Source organism: Capsicum annuum, chromosome 8 (genome assembly GCF_002878395.1).
Source record: "Capsicum annuum cultivar UCD-10X-F1 chromosome 8, UCD10Xv1.1, whole genome shotgun sequence".
NCBI classification, from domain to species: domain Eukaryota; kingdom Viridiplantae; phylum Streptophyta; class Magnoliopsida; order Solanales; family Solanaceae; genus Capsicum; species Capsicum annuum.
Genome location: NC_061118.1, coordinates 3,621,874 through 3,629,278, shown reverse-complemented (window position 1 = coordinate 3,629,278; position 7,405 = coordinate 3,621,874).

Here is a 7,405-nt window from a genome sequence, read left to right as displayed (position 1 = left end):
TCAATTGCTCAGCCTGACAACTTAGCCATTGGTTTGCATATCAGCATGACTAGAGCTTCCCCCACTGTCAATGTTCTGCACCATAATTTATCCATCTTGAATTATCTTTTCAATTTCTCTTTTCAAATCTCTAAAATCTTCAATACTATAACCCTGAGCATCAGAATGATATGCACATCGTACATTAGGATTAAAATTTCTTGAACACCAATTAAGAGTGCACCCAAGGAGATGAGTGATCATGCCCTATTGTACCAATTTCTGAAATAAACTGGCATACGACTCTCCAATTTGTGTGAAGCTATCCCTCAACTTCTGCCTTATTTCATCATTTGGCTTGGATCAAAAATCAAGCTTAAAAGGGTTTTGGTATGTTTGTAGAATTAGAGGACAATTCTGAGGAGTTGGTGTGTTCCACTATGGGTAATATGGGGGTTGAACATGTGGTTGTGCATTATATACTGGATATAAAGGTGGAGGAGCAGAGTATAATGGATTTTGGGAGTGATTATATGGAGCTTGGGCATGAACTTGGGTTTTTGCCTAAGAGTGACGACGACGGGGTCTTCCTGACCGTGCTCGCTGTCCAACTATAATAGAAGATGTATCTTCCTCATTCTTTGTCTCCCAAACACTTCTCGAACCCTTTTGAATTAATTGAATTATCTCTTTCAGTATTGCAAAACTTATAATGCGACTAGTCTTAATTCCCTCTTCTATCATCTCCCCTATTTTAAGGAACTCAATAAATGACTTGCCTAATGTAGGTAACAAGTGTTGATAATATGTTTTATCCTGTGTTTGAATAAACACCTCCACTATTTTGCTTTTTTTCATTCGCGTTTTTACTTTAGCAGCTTATTTGTGCCATCTGATTGCTTACTCCCTAAAACTCTCAGTATTCTTATTTTTTATTCTAGTTAGGGGTTTTTCATTAGGGATCAACTCCACGTTGTATTGAAATTGTTGCACAAATTCGTTAGCTGGGCCATCCCAACTAATCCACTTGTCAATGTGTTGATCAACAAACCATTCCGAAGCTAGCCCTGAAAGACTTTCCTCAAAATAAGCCATGAGTAGTTCTTTCTACCCTCCAACGCCTCTAAATTGGTTACAATAGAACCTCAAATATGCCATTGGGTCCCCATGTCTATCATATTTCTCAAACTTTGGTATTTTAAAGCCAGGAGGAAGGTTGACACTTGGAAACATGCATAAGTCCTTATATGAGACACTTTTGTAACCCCCAAGTCCTTGCAAGTTATTCATAGCCAATTCCAAACTTCTCAATTTTCTGATCATTTGCTCTTGTTCTTCTGTCATAACAGGCTTCTCAGTGTTAGGGGGAAATTCAGGCGGGTGAGTGTCACCTTAAACACTAGTCAACTTGAATGTAGCCTCGGAAGTGTAATGATGATCACCAGTAATATCCAATGCAGGCTCTTTTCTCGAGTAGAGAGGCACAACTTATGGATGAACATCAAAATTAGGAGCTTCAGGTGGGGGTGGTGCCGCAAAAGCATGAATAATAGGTGGAGGCACGTATGTGGTAGTCTTGGATTGGGGAGTGAGGAAATGAACATTGGAAGTGGTTGGATATTGTTGCCCTAGAGTCGATCCTGATGCATATTATGGCATATCAACAAAAATGGGAAATTGTGCATGTAACATGGGAGGCCAGCAAAAAAGATATTCCAGATTATTTGTGGGAACTGGGGTAGGTGGCAACCCATTAGGCCAAGCTCGATGCATCTCTTTCATTTGCTGCCTTAATTTCCGAATGTATTCATTAGATACTAAATTCTCATTTCCCGAACTCCTTATCTGGTTAGTGACAACAAACTTGGTATCCTTGTTGGCCATAATGTTCTCTGTGACTTGGTGCAATATGGAGGACCAACGAAAATGCCACAAACCAACCACCTTAAACTAACTGAACAAGAGATGGCAAATGTCTTAGAGTTCAACACTTTGTCAAAATCTCTTTTTTTTTCTTTTTGAAAAGGTCACCGAACCAAAGAAGGGCGCCTGCGTATCTCACATTCCGAAAGAGGAGAATCAGGTGTGCGTAGTTCATGAAATTTGTCGCCCAAATGACCGATAACTCTCTTTCTTTTTCTTTTTTTTGAAACTTTGAGAAGAAAAGAAAATAATAAATTATCAAAAGAATTGACGAAAATCTTTTTTTTTGCATTTTCCGAGTTAAAACTCCCTATACAAAATGAAACTTATGATTACCAAAGAAAATCTTTTGGGGTTTTCAATTTGAATTTCCTACCAAGATGAAAATTGAACCTATTAAAGAAAAATATTTTTGTAGTTTTCCTTTAAAACATGTATACGATACCTACTCTAAATGAATAGTGAAGGTATTTTTTTTGGATTTTTCAAATAAGATCCTCAAACCGACAATAGGCTGCCTACGTATTCACTCCCAAAAGTGGAGAATCAGGGGTGCATAGTTCGTCCAGATTGGACAATTAAGGATTAAAACAAACTAACACTTGACTTGAAAGACGCGATTATAGACAGACGATGAAAGTAAAATCTTTTTGGTATTTTCATGAAATGTACAAAACTCCTACAATTTTTCCATTTTTCTTTTATAAAAAATCCTATGAATGAATTTTGTTTTTGAAGTTTCCAAATTGCGAATACTTGCTAAATGAAAGAAAATAAAAATCTTTTTTATATTTTTGATTTTGAAAAATGAGTGCAAAAGGTAAAAATCTTTTTGAATTTTTGAATTGAAGAACAAAAGCCATTAAAAAAACTCTAAAAAAACTACGAAACTCTTTTTTGATTTGCCTTTTTCTCTTTTTCCTTCTTTTTCTTTTACTTTTTTTTTTTTAGAAAAAACTTTTCCTTGCCTACACACTTTCTTTGCACATGCTTTTGCCCAAATCAATCTGTCAAATGACCCTGTTACCCTTAAAGATGCACGTAGGGATGCTTTAGAGGGAGTCTCCTACAAAGGACCAAGTGGGTCCTGCTATGTATCAATATGATGCAGATAAATATGACGTAAAGGCTGACCTATGCTGGGGTTCGCTAACAAGGCTATTTGGGGGAGAGTATGGTAGATAGTGGCTACTTTAGCTTTCCACCCACTCCATACCAGCTTATGGCTCCCCCTCCTAAGATAAAAGTGACTCAACTAGAGGTCGTGTACACAGCGTGCACTATAGGCTTATTGCACAAATAATTACATGGGTTAAGCACATGATGACAGACATAAAGCGGTAACACACAAGATAAAAACTGTAAACAAAGAGCACGTAGGCACTCGACAATGAAAAAAATAATAACACAAAAAAACAAAAACAACATGTATACACCCATAATGCCAAACTAAGCTGATACAACTCTAAAAATATGCTCGAATTCTAAAATATTCCCCATCCGAGTCGCCAGAGCTGTCACACCCCTTTTTCAACCCCAAAAGAATTCGATTTTAGGTTTTATTTTAAGTTTCAAAAGGGTTTTATTCTCAATGTGACAAAAAGTGAAAATTTGTTTCGAAAAGGATTATTTATATTCAAAACTCAGAGTTGTCACTTGGCATAAATCGGGTGTACCAAGTCACCTTTGGAAATTATTTTCAAAATGGTTTGACTCTAAAATTAATCCGCAAACAGAGATTCCAGTTAAGGAATTCTGTTGACCGAGGGGAAGGTATTAGGCATCCCTCGATTCCGTGGTTCGACCACGGTCGTTTGATGGAGCATATCAACTAATTTGACATTACAAATGTATAAACCACGTAAAACACATAAACAATCACCAAACATATCAAAAAAAACCCAAAACCAAAATAATAATGTTCAATCCAATTATACAGTCCAAAAAATAGAAAAATACAGAAATGTAAATCCTGTTCTAAACTAATCCTAAACTAAGCTTCAATGCCTTACCTGATGCCTCAACCCTTTATCACGAACGTCCTTCATATACAAGATACTTCGGGGCATTTTATTGATAAATCAATACAAATCCCTCGAGGCATTCCCCATCCAAGCGAATATATTTTTAGTGCGAGAAAATCAAACTATTCAATAAAATTTCAAACATTCCACAGGATTTCCAACATGCAACTAAACAAACCTTAGTCCTAAATTTGCCTACCCTAACCTACATTGGCCTACCCATTTAAATGTATCATAATAATTTCACGTTTCATATCAACAATCAATCAAATAGGTTAAACTAAAACTAAACAACATTGTAACTTCATCAATTTTTAATTCCCACCTCTATTTTATGTTTAATACAATCTCAAACTCATATTGTCATCATATTTATCATCGAGAGCAATTATTCAAAAGCAAAAAACATCCAACGTCACCCAAATCATCCAAACAAATATAATAAAGATATTGAATCACATCCATAATCACCAAAATTAAAATAAAGGGAGAGATGAGAATTAGACCTCAATTGACGATTTTATTTCGATCAAATAGGATTAGTTGATTTGAGCACCGCCAGACCACAAACCGAACCCAAAATCGATCCCAAACTTAGTTTAATCACCAAACTAGTCCAAGAATCTCAAAATAAAGATAACCCACAGTTGATTCTGCCTAAATTGGATTCGAATCGAAACTTCATTGGACTAGCTTCATTTTTTGTAGATGCTGCAACTATATTACTGACTTCCAACAGTTTTGGACTATTTTTGGTCAAGTGTAGGTGCAGTGAGTTTTCCTGGTGAGGTTTGAACAAAATTAATGGAGGATGAGGCGATATTTTGGTTGGGTTTTGTCGAAGAGGGTTGTTTCTTGTGATTTACCGATAGGTTTGGTTGTGGGGTAGGTCATTTTTGGCAAGAGATGGTGGATTTTGGTGACCAATTTGTCGAAAAACTCAAACCAGTCGGTAGGGATGCCTCCGTTCTGTGTTTTTGCCTTTCTCACTCGGTTCTCTCTCTCCCTCTCACATTGTATTCCTCTTTACCCTCTCTCAATCGATCTCTCTCTCATATCCCTTTCACTCTCAACATCCTCTCTATTGGTGTGTATGGACCAAGAAAAAGAGGAAAGAAAAAATGGCCCCACTCTTTTCTTCTTCCTAGTTTCTCTCTGTGTGTGTTATCTGAGGCATGAATTACCCATGGAATGGAATTGTTCTCTCCGTAGAGTAGGTGTGGTGAGTGTGTTTTTGTATGTGGAATTGTGTAGAAGAAAATCAATTCCCTTCAGAAAAATGATGTGTCTATTGTATATACCATGAAGAAGAATGTAAAAAAAATGAAATTCTCCTCTCTGATGTGTGCTTCCCCCCTTTTTTGTGTCCCACCTGGGAAATATATTCTATGGTTTTTGTTCCTATAAAATCTAAATGAGATCAAAATGGCATCAACTTTCTACAGCTGTCTATTTTTCTTTTCCTTTGTTGTCAAGAAATGTGAGGGGGGAGGTTACGTGAGTGGGGGTGATGGGGTAGGGTAGGTGATGGGGTAGTGGTGAGGGTGATGTGTCCCTTTTTAATTAGAGAGGTGGTTAGGAGGATTAAAACAAGGTAAAATTTGTTAGGGATTTTATTAATTTTTTTGTATTTTTGTGGAGGGATAATTACACGGGGTAGGACAGATGGTAAGACGAGGGTAAAAAATGGATAACTTGGATTTTCAGAAAGGACAAAATTAGGTGTCTACATCAAGTTGAAGAGGTGACAATCCATAACTTAATAAGATTTTATGCTGAAAGAGGTGATAACCCGTAACATAATGATATGTCATGCTGAATGAGGTGACAATCCATAACATAATAACATGTCATTATGAAGCAGGTGATGATCTAACCTTGATAACATGTCACAAAGAAGGAGGTGATACTCCATAACATAATAACATGTTATCTCAAATAAAGAGATGATCTGATACACCCTCTTAAATGGTGGAAAATCCAAATATAATATGATGCGTCCTTTAAAAAGGGGGATGTCCCAAATGTTATAAGATGTGTCACCTTGAATAAAGTGACGATTGAGAATGTCCTATTGAAATGGTAGATGACCTAAAATATGATAAGTTAGGGTGACAATTCGTTACGTCCTCTTGAAAGGGTGGAGGACCCAAATATAATCGGATACATCACCTCGAATGGGGTGACAATCCGAGGAGGTCTTGCATAATGTCACCTTTATTACTCAAACAATACTTATTAATAACACAATAATTTGTTGTAACTAAGCCAGGAGTGTAACAAAAGATGGAGTTTAGAGATAAAGTCGTTTGACTCATAATGAGTTAGAGACAATGTTTTAAATATTATCTCTATATCTCAATCGTTGTGCCCGATCATTTTACTACAAAATTAGAGAAAGTGTTATAAATCACAATGATGTAATAGAAACATAAATCAAGAGAAAAAAAGGAGAAGAGAAGTTGTCTAGATTAGTATGGCAAGGCGATAGTGGATCTGGTAATGCCTTTTTATCAAACTTAACATTATCAACATTATAACTTCATTATTGATAAAGAAACAACCTAGAAACGTACAAACCAACCACTAAATAAATAAAACTAAAACTAAAACTTAAAAACTACACTAAGAGAAGAAGAAGAGATGTAGTAGAACATAAGACAACTCACAGATTCAATAACATAACAAAGGAAAAGTGCATAAAATGTAAATGATAGTAGTGAGACATACACTCATACCAATGAATAGAACCAAGGTATGTATCAAACACCAAGACACACAACACCAATGAGATATAACACCACTCTCTTAGGTGGACACAAAGGGATCAACTCCTCTAGCACTTAACCCTTCTTGCCAAAATATCAACAAGAGTGATTCCACACTCAAAGATGACCCTAGTTTCAATGTCTTTTTCAAGACCTACACAAAGATAGATTTTACAAGCCCTACACTAAGGAAGGAAAATATAATTTGAGTAATACTCAATCAATTCATCAAAGTCTAAGGAAAATAGAAGCTAAAAGGTCTATTTATACTATTACAAGATAATGACTAAAATTCCTTTAATGAGAGCTTAAGAAAAGGGTGCTCCTTAAGTGTTATGTTGGAGTGAAAAAGGTCCTTAATCCCCTTACTAAAAGGCACCTCTTGAGTGTAACGACCCTCTTCATTTCTTCACTTTCAAAGGGCTTTGAAAAGGTTCCAAAAGATCTTCAATCACTTGAAAAAATTTGAGACTTGAACCTTCTACAAGACCTTGCAATTCTTGTGCTCCTTAGGCTTATATCATCCTCTCCATATTGAAAGAAATTTGACCTCAAATTTATCACACTTTGCAAAACTAAAGAAAGTGTTAATAATCACACAATCCTCATGATAGGAGGGTTAACATTAGTACAATAATTATATAAACACACCAAGAGGGTATTGTAAGACCCCGTAAAATCCTAAGCTTGATTCAGTCCATCTATGCTTGA